Below are 20,657 nucleotides of genomic sequence, written 5' to 3'. Positions count from 1 at the left end.
CAACTTTTTTTGGTCCTTGGAGAGTGAACAGGGAGGACTTCCCTGCTTAGTCATAATGTTGTGCATATTCTTGGGGAAGCTGCCACTGCCATTAATAACACTGTTGGCCATTTTTTTCCTGTCAGAAAGAAACAGAAAACTAAACATGTATCTTCTACTCCTAAAACTTCCTTAGACAGGAGGAGCTTATTGAGTCTAACTCAAGGTTTAACTCAAGCTATTGTAAAAGAAAGAGACATACATTTTTTCCTGAAGAAATTCATGGTTCTGAACCTGGACAGGAAGATAAATGGACAGATACAGGGTTTACTCTTCAGTTTTTTTGATTCAGACTCAGAGGAGAGCTCAGTTACTTATTCTCCCGGGGGTAGCGTATCTTTTTCTGGGACTAGTTCCAGAATGTACCAGTGTTTTCAGTAGAAGAACACTGAGTTTTCTCATACCCTCAGAAAATACTATGAGTTGTTACAGAAGGAATTTCTAGAACCTTCATTTGTTCCTCTATTTCTGTTAGCTTTGGAGGATGTATGTGTTACTGTCTGCAGTTTTTCTGACAGTCAGCCTGCTGCCTGTAGAAATGCAGATACAATGTATAAAGTTCCACAATATTTTACGTTTTTATACACTCGTCCCAAACTTGACTCTGTAGCTATAGCTTTAGTTAATCCTACTGCTGCTACACATTTGGTTAATTCCAGTCCTACTCCTTCTGACAAGGACTGGGAAGATTATTGATAAGTATGTGGAAGAAAGTGTATGCTTCTGTAACTTTGATTTTCAGAATTTTGGACTGTCAAGCTAATAAGTTAAAGTTTATTCGGTACTTATGTATTATCGCAAACACATTTCAGAACTGGCATACTTTGTTGTGTTTCTCAGAAAATGGGTTTGTTGAGCTTTAAAGGAGTGTGTCTGCAACTAAGTAGTGATGTGTCTCCAATGGGTTGAGGCAGGGAGCAGAAAAAAACTTCAAATGTTGGACTCGTGTTAGGCGTGTGTCATTATTTTGGTGAACTCCACTGTGTAACGCTGCATCGCAAACACTGCCTTGCTGATGACAACCTCAGCAAAGGGAGTTTGCTCAGGAATATTCAGTGTGACTACACAGGGTCAGTAACAATCCCAAAAAGAGGTGCTTGCAAGAAATTCTGACTAAGGGGACAGTGATTCCTCAGGGAGTGATACCTTTCCCCCATCCAGATTCCTCGGCTGGGGGTGTTAAACGGTTATGTCAAATTGTGTTGCCACAGCAGCGACTTACAGTGCTACCAACAGGTGCTGCACATGCTGAATGATTCACACACACACACACACACACACACACACACACACACACACACACACACACACACACACACACACACATACACACACGTCCCAAACATAACAATCACTCCTTGCAGTGTGTACATCTAAACAGAATTGAAATGGGCTGGTTGCCTTTTGGTGAAGGTGGTGAGTTGTATGAGTTTGATGAGGAACAATCACTAACAAGCAGCACTCCTCCTTCTAAGGCTGAAAAGGCCATTACCAGGGAAGACGATTTCTCAAGTTTTTCCTCTTCCAATATAAAAAGAAACACTCGCACACAACACTTCTGAAGACTTCATACACCCCTTCCTAGCTTAGCAGACCTCGTTTCACAGAAACATTACTGAAATGTGGTTGCAATTATACGTATTAATATACAACATGCATTCAGTCTTCTCTAACACATAAAAAACAGATTTTAAGCCTTTCCACAAATGAAACACTTCTTCATTCTTGCTCAAAGCAAATCACGTTCTATCAGTACAATCTAATCCTGGAAAACACTAAAGCTGGCACGTTTAACAACAAAAATAATGGTTCATAGCTTAGCAGACCTCATTTCACAGAAACATTGTGATTTCTGCAAGTACTGAAATGTCGTTGCGATAATACATAAGTACAGTTTATTCTGACTAATTGTGAACATATGAGGAATGTTTTGCCTGAAGTTTCTTCTTGTGAGGAAAATTTTTCTTTAAATGATTCTGTTTCTTCCATTTCACAGGTCATAGCTCATTGTTTACAGTGTATGATGGATACTTCTTCTAGGGCTATGGCAACTACTACTATTTTGAAGAGGTTTGCCTGGCTGCATGTTCAACCTCCCAGATGAATTGAAAATTAGATATTAAATTCTCCTTGGGATATAGATTTCTTTTTTGGTTCCTCCCACCCTGTCCAGCCTTTTCCCTTTTAGAAAGTATGAATCTCCACTTTTCTCTTTGGAAGATGACTATTAGTTTCTGAAGATCATTCATCAAGATTACTAATGGCAGTTGGAGAACATCAATCCTTTCCAGGGGGAAGTTCTTCAACCATCAAACTGGACGCCCTGTCCTTCAACATATGCTTTCTCGGGGTGTGGTAGAACCAGTTCCTCCTTCACAGGCTGGGAAATATTTTTGTTTGAGGATGTTTTATTGACAAAGAATGAAGATGCTTGAAGACCATTTCTAGCTCTTTCTTTCCTAAACCTGTTTGTGATGTTGCTCAAGTTCAAAATTCTATCGCCTCACAATCTGTCACCTCATATTTTTCATTTACATTTCCTGGTAACACTTGATTTAAAAGATGCTTATCATCACTTCCCTATTCATCCAGACTTCAGGTGTTTCTTAAGGTTTTATGCATCTGGATCACATTATCAGTTCTCTGCCTTATCCTTTGGACTATTCTATGTACCAAGAGTGTTCACAAAGTGTCTATCTCGAGTCATAGCGTATTGCAGGCTACAGGGTTTCAACATTTTTCCACATTTAAATGAACTGCTTCTCTTTTTATAGTCTTTTTTCAATGTGTCAGGATTGTCTCGCTTGAGTGAGAGATCTCTTACACAAGTTGGGATTCCAAGAGAATGTTCAAAGGCCATTTTTGACTTCTTCACAAGGAAGTCAGTTGGACACTTCAGTTCAAAGAGCTTTTCTTCCACAGGAAAACAAATCTATTTCTAGTTTTGATTCTAAGGTTTTTCCACTCAGACTTTGGTCACTGTGAGGGAATACCTCAGGATTTTGGTTTCATGGCATATATGATTCTCATGATAACCCTGACAAGACTCCACACAAGAAAAATACAATGGTATTTAAAGTCTATTTGGTCCTAAAACTAACATCAATTGTCTTTTCAAATCCCATTGCTGGGGTTTGTCAGAAGAGAAATCACTTGGTGAAATCAATACATTTCTTTAAACCCAGGTCTCCCTTTGTCCTTCTCTAATCAAAGCAGTTAGCCACCATAAATGCCTCAGACTGCTTGAGGAGCAGTTTCAGGAGAGATGAAAGTGTAAGGTGAGCAGGACACCACAGACAGATGCAAGCATATAAATATAAAAGAAATGCTTGCCCTGATCAAGGAACTTGACACTTTGAATCATCTTTTGTCCGCTGGACCTTTTTAAGTTGTTATAGACAATACCACAATCATGTGAAACATCAACAAGCAGGAGGGAAGCAGGCTGCACCCCTTTTGCAGACTAGCCATGTTAGCTTGGGATATAGCTTCACAGCACAGTCTCACTCTAGAAGTATCTCACATTCTGTCAGAATAAAATTATACAGCAGACAAACTGAGCAGGACAAGTGCAGACCTTTGGGAATGGAAGCTAGAACAGGGGGTCTTAACAAAATCTGATCCATCTGTAGGGAGTTCCTCAAGTAGACTGCATGATTCTGCCCCAGGACTCCATGCAAGAAGGCCTGGGAAACAGATGCCTTTAACTTTCCTTGGACATGAATCTTCCTCTAAGCTTTAACACCCTTTCCATTGATATCAGGGTACTTCTGAAGTTTCAGAAGGAATTTCCCAAGATCATTGTGGTGACTCCCTTATGGTACAGGCAACAATGGTTCTCCCTTCTATTGGAAATGGTCAGGGGCAGTTACCACAAACTTCCTTACAGAATGGATCTTCACACACAAGAACAGCGGTGTTTGCTACACGCCGACTCCAGTCAACTTCAACTGACTACATGGATGATAGAGCCTTAATTCCCTTTAGGCACCTGCTTAATGGAGACAAGAAAGCCTGCTGTCAGAAAGAAAAAAAACATGTATTAACAAATGGAAAAGGTTTTCTAGATGGTGTCAACAACATAGCCATCAAACCATTTCAGCAGTATTGCCTATGGATCCTCCTCTTTCAATGTATTGTCATGTCAAAATGTTTTTGAAAGGGGTTTTGCATAAGAGACCTCTCAAAAACTGGTGCCCCCTACTTCAGATCTTAATTTTGTGTTAGAGAGTCTAACACTGGCTCTATCTGAACCAGCTAATCTGGTTTACTTGTGGTTTTTAACATGAAAAACTGGTTTACTGATATCTCTGACTTCTGCAAGAAGAGTATCTTAGTTGCAAGCTCTGATAGTGAGTCAACCCTATCTTAATTTACACAGAGACAGGGTTTCTTTGAGAATTAATCCTTTTATGACTAAAGTGGTATCCATGTTCATGTTAATCCAAACTATCCATATTCCCACTTTCTTTCCTGAACCTAAAAATGAGGGAACAAGGACACTTCCTAACTTTGATAGCCATAAACAACTTGAGTACCATCTTGACAGAACTAAATATTTCAAGTCTTTGGATCAATTATTCATTTCATGTGTTGGTAAGAAGAATAGAAAATGTGAGCCAAAACAAGCTATTTCCATATGGTTGTCTTGGGTTATTATCTTTTGTTATACTCACCACAACAGAAGTATTGCAGGCAGGATCAAGGCCCACTGTAACAGGGCTTTGGCTTCATCTATGACCTTTTGGAAGGGTTGCATTCTGGCATTATTTTACAAGTTGCAACTTGGTCCTCTATATGTTTGCAAAGCATTACAAGCTAGATTCCTTCTCTAGGTTGGATTAGTCTTTGCTAGGACTATTCTTCCAGGGCTCCTGGACTCTTCCCCTTCTGACTTCCAACTATACTAAGCTAGGCTAAACTACCCATATAGTTAGGCTACTGCAGTAGTGATCAATATGATGAAGATAGTATGGGAGACCTGGGTTTAAAGAAATTTGTTGACTTCACCAAGTGATTTCTCATCTGACAAACCCCAATACAATGAATGTTAGTGTTAGGACCAGAGAGACTTTAAATACCATTTTCAAAAATGTAAACATTGTCTGTGTCTACATTCCTTGAGGGAGGAACACAGGAACCTTAGAAGACTTCTTATATTGGTTATCCAATAACTATCCCCAAGAAACAATTGTTCTTGGGGATTTCAACATTGACTGGAACACTTGCTCTTGTGAAACCTCCAAAACCCACATAAACCTCTATGGATTTATTTAAATCATAACCTCCCCCACCAGGACAAGAAAATCCAATAACAAGGAAAGTACCCTAGACTGGATACTTGTCAATACCCATCTTCAATCCTATAAAACAGGCACTTTACCTGATGACCTAAGTGACCACTGTCTCACCTATATAATCAAGCTCAAAGTAGACTACTCCTACCAACACACCTATAGAACATTAAGAAACAACAAGAATTTTATTCTCACCAAGTTTCAAAATGAACTTAAGGCATGCAACTGGTCAGTACTAAAACGTCTCCCTCTAGATGAAGCAGTAGCATACTTTAACACCAAATTCCTTGCTATTCTTAACTCCCATGCTCCCAGCCACTCTACTAGAACCAAAGTTAATATTGCACCATGGGTTTCTAAAGATACCAAAACCAAAATTTCACTCAGAAACAAAGCATGGACCACCTACCAAAAAACAAAAGCCCCACTTGATCAACTAAGATTCAGACAGCTAAGGGATGACACCAAAAACTCCATAATCTTAGACAAAAAGAACTACTACTACCATCTACTGCAAAAACCCCAAAACAAACCTCAAAAGTTCTTGGCAGGAATAAATAAACTACTCGACCCAGGCAAAGCCACCACACAACCACCCTCTGCTCCCCAACAAAAATCCCCAGTAGATTTTGCTAATAACTTCAACACCTTCTTCACAGAAACTATCCAGTCTCTAGCCAGCCAACTCTCTCCCAATGGCTCTAATTCTAATGCAGCCATACCCAGTACCCAAACATACTTTACCTTCCAACCTGTTCCTACTCAACTTATTCAGACCCTTACCTAACCAGACCCTTTTCAGTGTGCACACCTGCAACACACTTGGTCTACCTGCATCATCGCAGCTCGGCCCCCCCCCCCCCCAGCAACTGCAACATTGCCAGATAAAACCACTGCTATGGTCCAGTTTCTCCCTACAGTTATTGTAAGCCAAGAATAACACTTTCTAATAAGGATACCTACCAGACAAGTCTGCATAGCACACTTGTTCTACCTGCATCATCGCAGCTCGTGTCCCCCCCCAGCAACTGCAACATTGCCAGATAAAACCACTGCTACGGTTTGGTTTCTCCCTACAGTTATTGCAAGCCAAGAATAACACTTTTTAATAAGGATACCTACCAGACAAGTCTGCATAGCACACTTGGTCTACCTGCATCATCGCAGCTCGGGTCCCCTGCCCCCCAGCAACTGCAACATTGCCAGATAAAACCACTGCTGTGGTCCGGTTTCTCCCTACAGTTATTGCAAGCCAAGAATAACACTTTTTAATAAGGATACCTACCAGACATGTCTGCATAGCACACTTAGTCTACCTGCATCATTGCAGCTAGCCCCCCCCCCCCCAGCAACTGCAACATTGCCAGATAAAACCTCCGCTACGGTCCAGTTTTCACTAACAGTTATTGCAAGCCAAGAATAACACTTTTTAATAAGGATACCTACCAGACAAGTCTGCATAGCACACTTGGTCTACCTGCATCATCACAGCTCGGGTTCCTCCCCCCCACCAGCAACTGCAACATTAGCAGATAAAACCACTGCTATGGTCTGGTTTCTCCCTACAGTTTTTGCAAGCCAAAAATAACACTTTTTAATAAGGATACCTACCAGACCAGTCTGCACAGGTGACTGGATATTTACAGTTCTTGTTATTAGTAAATTTGGTCCTTAACAGTTATGTTTTAAACATTGTGACTGGTTATTTGCATTTCCTTTTACAGCACATTTGTTACTTTTACTAGTTATTTTTTAAACATAGTTTTGGCCAGCGTGCACACCTGCAAGCACCCCCCCCCCCTCAAGGCAACTATAGCTTTGTCTACTACCACTGGTTGGCATAACTTAACAATATACTTGCTGTATCTTGTCCCAAATAGATCTGCATCCACACTGCATACTTGTAAAGTAAGGCACGTACCACTTACTTGGTGTATTTTGTCCCCCAGATAGATTTACCTTCCAATGTATTACTTGCACACCAAGGCCATAAAGTAGTGTTTCTGCAGTAACTGCTTACACTCCTAATTTCCTGCTTCTACCTCTTCCTTGCTTACACTTAAATCACAGCTCCAAGGCTTCCACTTCTTATGCTGATTGCTTTTCTTTGCAGTCTTCTGTGAGGGGCCGGGCCAGATCTCTACCTGCTTTTTCTGGTTATACCTTCCCACATTTTGTATCTCCCTCCTCCCCCATGCACATTAACTAGTCTATATTAGTGGGTCTCCTTGAGCAGTGCCATTTTGAAAGTTATCTTTTGGCCTGCTTGTGGTGAGGAAGCTTCCCCAGACCCTTTTCAGTGTGCACACCTGCAAGTAAGTGCCTGCAAGTGTTTAAGCTCTTCTCAAATGTTTGTGGTGCACCTGGTTTAACAGGCATGTTTATGTTTTCCAACTGAAGTACTTATCTAACTGACGTAGTGATTGCTTTTACTACAGAAACTGTTTACTGTTACATATGCTGTTATGCTTACATGGAATTTGGCTGGAGACTTGTGTTATGTGATGCATACAACTACAGTAAACACGTGCTACATTCTCCATACTTTCCTTACCTCTGTGCTTACCTACCTAACCACTAATTGTTCTTCACAGTCTTGCCTTCTTCTTTCTCCTTGGCTCTACCCACTCCATTCACCCTGTGGGCTCACTCGCTCCCCTACCCCCAATTCCCTCCCACCCGCGGTGCCCCTACACTTATTCTAGCCATAAGTCCTCTCCCCCTGCCTCACCCAATCCACTCTCATTTCCTCTCTATCCCATCCCTTCCCATCCTCCAATACTCTCTCACCCCTCCCCCATCCCTAACTCTTAAAGCTCTAGATACACTTCCATACTCCTCCATCCTACACTGTCACCAATAATCCTATTACATCCTCAACACCCAACATCCAACTATTCCATTATACCTAAACCACACCATGTCTCTTCAAACCATTCCCATCCTTTCCCTTAGCATACTACTCCTTATACCTCTGTACAATGCTACCTCCTATTCCTCTTGCAAACTACCCCCTTCTTTCCTATCGCCTCTTCACCCCACCATCACCCCTAACGCACATCATAACTCTGCTACATCTCATTTCCACACTATATCCTCCTCCCTAGTGCTTCCAATGCCACTTCTCTGCTTTAAACTAAAACTCCTATCCTCCTCAATGAAACATCATATTCCCAAAGCACTACTGTACCTCCCACCAAACTCTAGGAGCAAATCCAAACCCCTGCTGTCATTCCCATTTAACTGCCTATGCCTAGCAGGAGACATACACCCCAACCCAGGACCTAATACCAGCAGCAATCCATCTCCCCCCATTACCACCCATACTACCAACCCTAAATACCTCAAGATCTTGACCATCAATGCCCAGAGTCTAAGAAACAAGTTAGCCCACTTCCACGCTTGGCTATCCCATACCCAACCAGACATAGCAGCTGTCTCTGAGACATGGCTAAAACCCAACATTTCAGACTCTGAAATACTACCCCCTGGGTTTCAAGTACTTAGACAAGATCACCTAAAAATGAAGGGTGGAGGAGTAGCCTAAATCTACTCTAGCCTACTCTCCATCACTCCCTACCAAAATCATATTCCACAGTTCAACAACTCTGAACTAGTCATAGGAATTCTCAAATTAAATAACCAGAAAAGCATTTGTGTTATAGCCCTCTATATCCCCCCTGGAAACAACATTAACACACTTGAGGAAATTATTCTATGGGCCTCATATAATGTCAATCTTGAGACATACATCCTAGGAGATGTGAACATTGAATGGAACAAAATTACTGCCAATAACCCCACCATTTCAATCAATCTATGTAATTTCACTCAACTCACAAATGCTATAACCAGATCTAATAAAAATACCCCCCCAGGCTCCATACTGGACTGGATCCTTGTCTCCCACCCAAACAAAATCTCCCACACTGGCACCTTACCAGACTCTATCAGTGATCACTTACCAGCCTTCATCCATAGAGCAACCCCCTCCTCTCCTCATCTACACCAATATATCCATACTCAGAATCTCAACAACTTTAACTATGCAACGTTTTCCAATTCTCTCAAACTGATAAATTGGGACACTCTAAAAACTGTTGAATTCTTAAACTCAGCCTTCTTAGACACTCTTAACTCCCAAACTCCTCCAAGAATAAAACGTATAAAAAACAATTCCGCCCCTTGGCTTAGTAAAGATACCAAAACACACATGCAACAAAGTGACAAGATCTGCAAACTCTACCATTGTAATAGGCACCCAGACACCCTTCATAAATATAAACAACTCCACAACTTAGCCAAAAAATGTATCATACAAGACAAAAAAGCATACTATATCAAACTCCAATCTAACCACTCCTCTCACCCCAAACAATTCTAGAAATCCATCAACTCACTTCTCAACCCAGGCACCAAAAACAACCCTTGCCCTGACACTAATAAATCTGATCCAGAAATAGCTACTCTGTTCAACTCCTTCTTTACTAACTCTATAGCAGAATTCACTAAAACATTCCCAAACAACATCACCTCCCCCCAAATCAAGCCCTCTGCCCAACCGTCTACCCCAAACTCACCTCCCATATTCCACCTCAAACCCATCCCCACCTCATATATAAAAACACTTCTCTCTAAGATTAAGCCTTGCCCCAATGCCCCTGACAATATCCTCTCACTCTTTTTAAGAATTGCAGCAGACAGCATCATCATCTCCATTAGCATACTCATCAACAGATCTATACAAGAATCATATGTCCCCAAACTGTGGCGTACAGCCTTTATCCTACCCCTCCATAAAGGAGGCAAAAATAATAACATCTCCAACTTCTGACCATTAGCAATTCTCTCCCCATTTCAAAAATTCTTGAGAAATGCATCCACCTCCAGCTCATGCCATTCATTACACATAACCAACTCTTCACCCCAACACAACATGGGTTCCGTCCTGGCCATAGCACAATAACAGCTCTTCTCTCTTTTCTAGACATCGTAAACTATGCCCGTGACTCTGGAAAACTTGTATCCACAGTCCTCCTTGACCTCTCCAAGGCTTTTGACACAGTCTCCCATACCCACCTTCTTCACCACCTTTCCAATCTTAACTTCTCACAAAACACCCTTACCTGGTTCAGCAGCTACCTCTCTGACAGATCTCAGGCAGTAAAATGGAAGACTGGCACCTCAGCCTTCCTTCCCACCCCAACCACGGTACCCAAGGGATCCATTCTTGGCCATGTGCTCTTCAATATCTTCATTAATGATTTCCATGAAGCCATTCCTAACACTAAGATAGTACAATATGCATATGACTCAACTTTAGTTTGCTCTGCATCAAACCTCTCTGACCTCCAAACAAAAACTCAAACTGCCTTCTGAACTACTGAGAACTGGATGTACCAAAATCACCTCTCTTTGAATGCCAACAAATCAAGGATCCTTCTATTCTCTCCCTCAAAATTTATCTGCCTAGACAAAACCTCTTTCAAGATTACAAGCCTTGCCCACTCCACTATATAAGTTGTTCCTTTTCCTAAACTTCTTGGAGTTACTATTGACAAACACCTAAAATTCGATACCCATATTCAGCTAAATATAAAGAAAACCCATCAGAAACTTGGCATGCTGTACAGAAACTCCCACTTCCTCTCTCCCTCAACAAGACAGACCCTCACCACTACCTTCTTACTACCTTTACTAATGTATGGTGCTCCCCTACTAACCAGTCTATCTTCCTCCATCTCTTCTAAACTAGAATCCTGTTACAATAAAATCTCAAAGTTCGCCACCACTTCCAAATACTCCACTTACCACTGTAAACCTCTCCACCAGCTGCAATGGCTAGAACTTCCATACTACGTTGACTACCTCCAACTCATCACCACTCACAAGCTTACTTTCAAACCAACTATATTCCCAGCACTAACAAACATTTAACATTATACACCCCAAACAGAACTCTAAGATCTACCCACCAAAATCTAATCTCTGTTTATAAACCAAAACGTCCCACTGGTCAGCTTCTCCTATCCTTTTCCGTTGCCAAAAAATGGAATTCTCTCCCCCCATCTCTAAGAATTTCTGAGAACTCTGAACACTTCAAAACTCAGCTACATTCTTACCTCTCCCAAAAATGGAAATGCAATTGCACTCCACCTACCTAACCTGCTTAATACATAAATACTTTATAACACACAAAGTTTCTTCTTCCTTACACACTATTGATTAACCCTATGTACTGCCTTCATGCTAATGCTACCTCTATACCACTCTGAGGATTTAAACATCTGTATTAATTTAACTCATGCTAATATTCATGCATAAAGAACTCATCCATGCTAATGTTACTTCTATATCATTCTCAGATGATTTAAACCTCTGTATTAATTTAACCTTGTACTACTGTTCTCAATCACTAAACATGTAAATATGCTTTACATCCTTTTCCAAGCTGCTGTTTAACTTTAGTTTAGTGTTTGCTATTTTGTATGTAAAATTTGCTTAGTTTGTTTCTGTTTCCACTATGTATTGTACTTCATATTATGTATTATTGGAGCTTTTCTCCCTGGGCCTCCACTGAAAATGGGCTCTTTGAGTCCAGTGGACCTCCCCGGTCATCAGACTGGAAATAAATAAATAAATAAATAAATAAATAAATAAATAAATAAATATTCATGCCCTACTTAAAAAACTAAGACGCACCACCCTGGCTGCCAACCTCCTCCCAGCAGACTATCTGCAAAAGGCTGCTGACACCATAGCATACCTCATCTCAGTCTTGATCAACAGAGCTATATCTGAAGCTATTGTACCCACTATATGGAAAATCTCCCATGTCATACCTCTCCATAAAGGAGGCAGTTCCACTGAACTGTCAAACTTTACACCCATAGCTATTCTGTCATCTCTAGCTAAAATTATGGAGAAGTGTGTACACATACAGCTCATGCACTACCTCACACAGAACAAGCTGTTGTTCAACTTTCAGCATGGCTTTAATACACACCACAGTACTAGATCTTCCCTCCTTTCTTTCTCTAATGTTATTAACCACAACTGCAATAATAACAAGCTATCCTCAGCACTCTTTCTACATCTATTCCAGGCTTTTGACATGGTTGACCACAAAATGCTTATAAATACCTTGAAGGCCTTCTCCTTAAACAATCGAGCACTCCAATGGTTTCAATCCTACCTGCAGGGCAGGCAACAGGGCTCAATACTAGGACCCCTTCTTTTCTCCATCTTTATCAACGACCTTCATTCAGTCACTCCAGATGCTACCTGCATTCAATATGCAGATGACTCCACCTTGATTTGTTCTGACACCTAACTAGCTACGTTATTCACATTAACCCAAAATACCTTCAATACAGTCGCCTCACAGCAAAACATTGTCACGTTCAATTCTCAGCTAGAGTGTCTTCTGTGTGGAGGCATGCGTGAATGGGCATGCCTTCATTGAAGGTTGTGCATCAGGGCTGGTAACTCACCATGTAAAAATCCACTACCAAACATTAGCGGACCGGAATTCCGCTGTGGCGACCCCTAACTGGGATAAGCCGAAAGACACAACAACCTTCAATATAGTGGAAATATGGCTCTCCAATCAACATCTAATCCTAAGCCCCAACAAAACTAAGCTGCTCCTCTGCGCCCCCACATGCAGGACCCCCCTGACATCCTTCAACATAACCACTAACAATGGCACTATCATCTCCTCAGAAGCATATCAATCAAACTTTCAGAACCATTTATAAAATACTTGACTCTCTTTACAGAATCAAACCTTTCCTTACCCCACTTGCTAGAACTGCAATTGCCCGTTCCCATCTACTATCAACTCTTCTCTATGCCTCACCTCTATTCTCCACCTTAAGCAAAACAGATCTTAATAAACTATCATCCTGCTATAACCACATTGCCAGATTTGCTACTGGCACAGCCTACTGGACACACCACTGTCACATCCTAAATCACCTAGGATGGCTTGAACTGCCTAGCCTACTGCAATTCAACCAGCTAATAGTGGCACATAAAGTCCTTTACCAACAAGAAAATACACCTGCACTAAAAAATATTATCAGCCCCTACACCAGCACCTGGCCACTGTGATTATCCACTAGACTCCTAGTTCAAACATACAAATCCAACTACTCAGCCGGGGACTCTCTGTTTGCCAACTCTTTTGGAAAAAATGGAACAGACTCCCAAATGAATTGACCTGAGAACCCTCACTAACTCGATTCAAAAACAAACTCAAGAAATACTTCAAAACTCATTGGTTATGTCCTTGCAGTAACCCCGACTAGCCACCTCTCTATTTCTTAGGTGCCTTTCCTTCAACTACTTTTAACTTTTTTCTACCACACCATTTCAGGAAGGGTCAATTGTATAACTGCTGCTCAATGTGTCTTAAACCTGAATGTAATGTTATGTATATGTAACTTTGAAAATAATGTTATGTTTTGTAAAGTGTTTTATAATAAGTTAGTACTATATGTGCTAAATGCCGGCATTGCTTATGACTGTAATCTGCTTGAAACTAGCATTTACTAAATGTTCAATGTGTATTATAATCTTGGATCTTTTCTCCCCAGGCCTCCGCTGAAAATGGACATATATCCAGTCAGACTATCTTGGTCAACAAATGTAAAATAAATAAAATAAATAAATAAATATAGTTGTGTTAGTAAACTTAATACAACACCTGATGATCAAATGATCACTGCTGCAGTAGCCATTCACTCTCTCCTTGCCCCTTCCTTTAAGTGTGTTTTTATGCCAGGGTGTGAAATTGTGAATATTTATTTTTGTTTTTCCTAGCATTGTGCTTTCAGGGCTTAACCCCCCTCTCTTTGTTGGCATGAAAACACTGAAAGGCTTGGCACCCAAGCCTGTCTTTTTCTTTAGCTCAGCTCAAGCTGCATGGTGGTTTGGATGCATAGAAGGTGCTCTGAAGTGGTTATATCTTTAGCAGGTTGTAACCCATACAGCTAAGGCTACTGCATCAGCGATCATCCAAACATCTACCGTTATGGTAGGATTACTTATACAACTGTACTGTCATCCAGGTCATGATCGTATGATGCAGGGGCCAGAAGTACATTGTGAAAACCCAAGTAGCCAAATCTGAGCAAAGTCCTCCATAAGATATAGTATAGACTAGCATGGACACATTGTTCACCATTTTGTTTTTTCAAGTACTCCAGCTTTACCAGAATATTACATAGTAAGTCATTCATTGCATTCATCTTAAAAAAATGGATATTATAGGAGCAATAAATGTCAAGTAATGTTCAGGAGAAGGAGTGAGGTTTAAGGAATTGAGTAAATTATGTAATGCTGAACTGATGATAGTTATAAAGAAAGAAAATATATGTGATGTAAGTAAAAGGAAAAAAATATGTTTTTTTTTTTCCTTTTCTGTTACTGTATCTTTGCCGGGTCTATATTAGAATGCCGAAACCTCACTTACGCGAATCCCGAAAGGCCGACACATACACAGCAAACCGCAAGAACTCCGAACGTCCTTAAGCGCGAAATACAAAATATTGAATTGCCATAGTTGGCCAACTACACTGCCTGCTATGTACTACCTACCCAAACAAAATAAATATGAATGTATTACTATATATGCACTTACCTTTACCTGCACCCTAACCCTAAGGTCAGTAACTATTGCACATTTATGTTAGGGAGCTATACCAGATAAGGGAATCTCCAGCTGACATTTTACCTCATTAAACATGGTGTGGACAACTATGGTGATTCGGTATTTTGAATTTTGCGCTTAAGGACGTTCGGTGTTCATGTGGTTTGCTGTTTATGTGTCGGCCTTTCAGAATTTGCGTAAGTGAGGTTTCGTCATTCTGATATAGACCCATGTTTGCTTGTGTCTTAAGTGATCATTTAATAAAGGTGTTTTAAAAAATACACTGCTTTCAGGAGGAAGCATTTAATAGTCATTACAGTCTATATTATTAAGATCTCAAGGTACACATCCATTACTATTGAGGCCTTCTCTGATGCAAACTGAATTGGAAACAAGATGGACAGTACAAATCTTACATAAGCAGATATGCCACAGGAAAACAGTAAGGTGTGAAAAATATAGTGTAAAACTTACAAGAAAAAGACTATGTTCAATTTGTCTAAGACCCTTTCTGCATTCTGACTGCCACAATAAGCAGCTAATTATTTGGAAAAGAAAAGTGTGACAGTATTCAGTTGAGCATCAGTTTCTAAGTGGAATAAGACACATCATTAAGTACTAAATAGTGAAATGCCTTCAAAGTATCACTCATTGTGATTGCAGATATTGTACAAAGAGGCTTTGAAGTGGCAAGTATACTGACTGTGCAAAGCAAAAAAAAGAAATACTTCTTACCAGCTATCAATTGACCTAGTGGTGGGAATCAGGTGATTTGTGCTTGTTGTTTTATAGGTCAGTGATACAAGGAACGTAATTACTAATAGTTCTTTTTTGGTATAAAATAGCTGATGTGTCCATTGGCATCTAAACAGCTAAACAGAATAGTGAAGTGCATACAGAAAGGCTGCTCAGAAAGGTAATTAAAGGCTTTCACTGCCTTACATGTTGTGAAATCAAAGTGTGCAGATCAGTGTCAAAAGCCTACAATAATATGGCTGATAAACTCTTTTAAAGGGCAAAGACTCCTTGGTTGTGTATGTGCACATTAATCTATAATGCATTTTGTGGTGGATGTTACACAAGGATTTACTTCTAACAGAGCATTTTTTGCCCTCAAAATCAAACACGTAATACAAAAGTATATGTCCTGCACAGCTTGCACCATATCCTGCAGCTATTATAGCATGCCAGAAATCTTTAGTGTCTAAGGTTTGGCACAATGTTCCTTCCCATTTGAGTACCGGGCATATACAATGCCACTGGTTTCAATAAGCAGGGATCAGTACAAACAGCTGGCTATAATTTGGTTGCAGTAGTCAGTCTTCAATTATTCCTGCAACTTAGACCACTTACACATATAAAACAGAATTTAGAATTAGTAAGACATTATCTGTCCACATCTTGCCCATACTCTATCCCATCCATTATTTCCCATAGTTTACTTACACTTTTTTCCCCTGGTTAAGTTCTGAGGTGTGGTGTCTTTTATGTGGCGTTACATGTATGCATAGTTTTTTGCAGAGGTTTTCCATTTTCAAATAATGTTAAAATCATGCCTTCAGGTATACTGTATGTGCTAAACTGTCTGAAGCTGTGCCAATAGATGGACTAGCTCCAGTGTTATACTGAGCCTGAACTGGGAAAAGTATATGTTAGAGACAGACTTGCCCAAGCTAGGGTTGTCAACTATCTTGCATTTTTCTGGACAGTCCTGTTTTTCAATCTTGTGTCCTGTGTCCTGGGCAGTGACTGTCCAGGACATAAAAAGTCATGGATTTGAGATTTGGCAGAGAATCAACTGGATTAAAAATTTTATTATCATTACCAGGTGTCATTTACTTGTTATCATTACCAGGTGTCATTTACTTGCTGCACTGCCCACCTTACCTGTCAAGCACTCCATAGTGTGTGGAATGCTCTGCATTTCCATAGACGAGAGTCACTTTTCCACTGTTCTGCATTGAATAGTGGTGGTTCCGCTTTGTAATTTTTGATTGGCTCATATACCATAATTACAGCCAATTAGCATTGTAGTATATGAGCAAATCTGATAACTTCTAATGCAAAGCAAACCAATGAGGACACACAGAAGTCAACCAATGGCATGGTGCTACAGTTTTTGCACCACTGCAATATCTTCGAAAGGGTATTATGGAAAATCATTTGACGGATAATCTTGGTGGCTTTGTTGTTGCATTTAGATTTTTTTTTTTTATTCATGATCCTACCTACCTTTTCTACAACACAGGGGGATGTGGACTTGTGGAGCTGAAGTGAAGACTGACAACTTTATAACAGGATAACTACAAACTAATGAATCAGACAAGTAAGCTATTTAATGTTAACACTTGCTGAAAATGCCTGAAATAATTGAATATTTGAATTTCTGTTGAGTGTACCACATTCATAGGGTCAGTCACACAGTTAGGGTTAAGTTAGTTAGAGTTAAGATTTTTTTTTACATATCCATGATAAATAATCCTGAATAATATCAATTTGTCAAAATCATAGCTCTCAACTAATCATGGACCAATCTCACCAGAGTCAGGGATAAATCTAGAAATAATCAGGGAAACTTTTAAAATATTAGTACTATTAACATGAGACATTGACTGAATAAGAATATGTGAATTGCTGTATATTTTCTGAAGTTAAAAAAGTCTATAACCCTAATTATTGTCATTATTTATTAAGTGTAGATAGTACCTTTTCTCCGAAGGTTAAATAGTTTTAGAAGGGATTAAGCATGACAGAGCTAAGATTTGGGGCAAAATCAGGAACAGTTGAGAGGTAAGATCAAAATGACTTTTATATAACTATAAAGTAATGCATTTAACCACCCTGCAAGTTTCCCAGTTGAAGTTGTTGGTAAGCTGTTAGTAAGTGTTCCACATTTTGGAGATGGCAGGTTGAGAGCTAGAGCTGCTTTCTTCAATTAATTAGGCAGAGTTACATTTTATGGCTCCTACTGCCAAGATAGGAGTAGGGCTCATTTGTTAATGACTTAGTAATTTAGTATTCACATATTTGTTTATTATTTTACTTATTTATTGACATTTGATTGCTCGGAAAGTCTGACTGGATAGTTTGTATTCAGACCAGTCATTTGTGTAACTGAACACTTTACAGGTTTAGTTGATAAAGGAGAGGATGTGGAGGGGTTGGAGAAATTGGTACATGCCTTTTTTGTTTAAATAGTTGATTAATGTCATTTAATCATTTTATGCTAAGTAGAAGTATTTCTGTGTTAGAGATTGCAATGCATGAATTGTTTCTGCAGATATAATGTATTTTATTTATTGACATTTCATTAACCCAAAAGTCAAACAAACTAGGTAATTTGACTGTGTGTGAACTGGCTCCTTATTGTAGAACAGAAACGCTTTTTATGCTGATTACTGTTCAGCAAATTTAAGTTGATGCAAGACTGTTGTGGATTATGGTTTTAATTTTGAGTTAGATGCAGTTTTTTAATATGAATAATCAGCTGTCATTCTACAGTGCCATACTTATTGTGTAGCAAATGTAGATTGATAAAAATATGTTCTAGTAACTTTTGTAATGAATCACAGTGTAGTCAGTAATTGTACTATAGTCTCAGTGATGTCGAAGTAGAGAGATTTTTGCTTATTTAGGGGAGGGTAAATTGATACAAAACCTGTGAAGTGTTCAATTCTGGCAGAAAGACCATTTCAGCCAGCATAGCCATGCCACATAGAACTGTCACATTTTCATGCAGTGCAAAAATATGGTGTTCCACTTTTTGACTATTTGTCACACATTGGTAGAGTCTATATTCTACACTGGCCCCTTAAGAGGTTGAGACCTATGCTGCCCATTCAGAACATGCTGTAAATATCGGTAATTCATTTTTTGATTGGTTGTACTTAAAAGTTACAAGTTTTTTGTTTTTGTCAAATAACAACATTAAAGTTTCTGTTTCCATTTCTGCTGTTTACTGTTTTAGCCTTATTCATTTATTTCCGTGATACTAAACACATCTCGTTGAGTCTTGTAGTCTTAATGGATACAAGGGAAGGCATTGCAAGAATGGACAATAATTCAGACCAGGACTGCATGGCCAAGGCACCCAAGAAGGTAAAGGCTGAGAAGGCTAAACAGAGACTGTCATGGTTTCATCATGAATGGTAAACTGATTTTGCATGGTATGAAGCAGTCCAGGACAACGTGTTCACTGCTCACTGCATGGTTTGTAAAAATAGTATATCAGTGGCATACAGTAGAAAATGTAACTTGCTAACTCACAGCTATTTGGGGACTCATGTAAAAGAAGACCATTCTGTGAACTCAGCTGATTGACAGTTTTTTCAAGCAGCACCATTAACTGGAGTTGATAAACAGGCAATGGCAGCAGAGTTGGCGTGGATCTATCATTGCATGTGCAATCACATTTCTTACAGTGTTGCAGACTGTGGCACTAAGCTTGATCACCAGCTGTATCCAGATTTGGCCATTTGCAAGAAGATGACCTGTGGCCACACTAAGGCAGAGATGGTGGCCATTGTCCTCACTCTGAAGTGAGTTGAGTCAATCATTAAGGACTTGACTAACAACACATTGAGATTTTCTGTGTTGACACATGCATCAAATTTGAAGAATTGCAAGATGTTTCCTGCATGTGTCCAGCATTTTACTGCAGAAACTGGCTTTAATAAAAAACGTCTTGACTTTGTTGAGCTCAATGATGAATATTCTACTTCTGTAGCAAACATATTTTAGGTGCTGGCTGACAACAGTCTTGACATCGTGCACATATCCTTGTCTTCAGCCAGTGTTAATTACAGGCACAGGCAGTCAGCTTTCGCAGAGTTGCAGAACAGAAACAAGATCATCAAAATTAACTGCAAAACGTGTGCTGAAGAAGATAATTGACAAACTGGACTGTGGTGTTGAAACAATGTTGACAAGTCACTTCAGCGTATCATCAAACCACTGAAAGAACCTGCAAAATTCTTTTGAATTTGTGGACTTGGAGTACCATGAACTGTTGAGACATGTACCAACCAGATAGCTATCTCTGGGTCCCGCTGTCAATAGGTTATTGGAATCTTGGCTGGCCTGGCAGTCATTTCATATTTCGTTTCTCTAGTCAGTGAGAGTTTGTGCAAATCTAGGCATAGAAGAAGACACACATGATCGTGAATTAAAAAAGCTTACTAATGCTTTGTACAAAATATCTGCACTGTTTTTGAATTATCTGTTCAGAAAGTAGAGTAGAAAGAAGTCTCTGGTAATGCAGGACTTGAGAACAAAAATTGAATCATGCATAGCAGGTAAGTTTTTTGGATCCAAAACACGTGATGTTCTTGAGAAAGAAGATATGCACCCATTTCAGGCATCTATTGTGCAAAAGTTTTGCACTGCTCTTGAAAAGGATTTGACATACCTGAAGAAGTGGTTTAGTTTCTCAGAGTCAGAAGACAGTATCAGTTTTGCACTAATTCGCTTGTTACTCAGCAAACCACCAGAATTTAAACATGTAAAAACTGCATGCACTGCCATGGGCTTATTGCAGGAAGTTGAATTGGATGCATTGTATTATGAATTCTTCATGGCTAAAGAAAGCTTGACACACATTTTTGCTGATTTGACCCTGCCTTCACTGTGACAAATGGCAGAGGTTTTTCAGTGTGGCCCGTATCACT

The sequence above is a fragment of the Protopterus annectens genome, chromosome 8.part1, assembly GCF_019279795.1.
Source record: "Protopterus annectens isolate FY-2018-M chromosome 8.part1, PAN1.0, whole genome shotgun sequence".
Taxonomy (NCBI): domain Eukaryota; kingdom Metazoa; phylum Chordata; order Ceratodontiformes; family Protopteridae; genus Protopterus; species Protopterus annectens.
The sequence above is the reverse complement of the archived record's forward strand: the minus strand, read 5'-3'. Positions refer to the sequence as shown.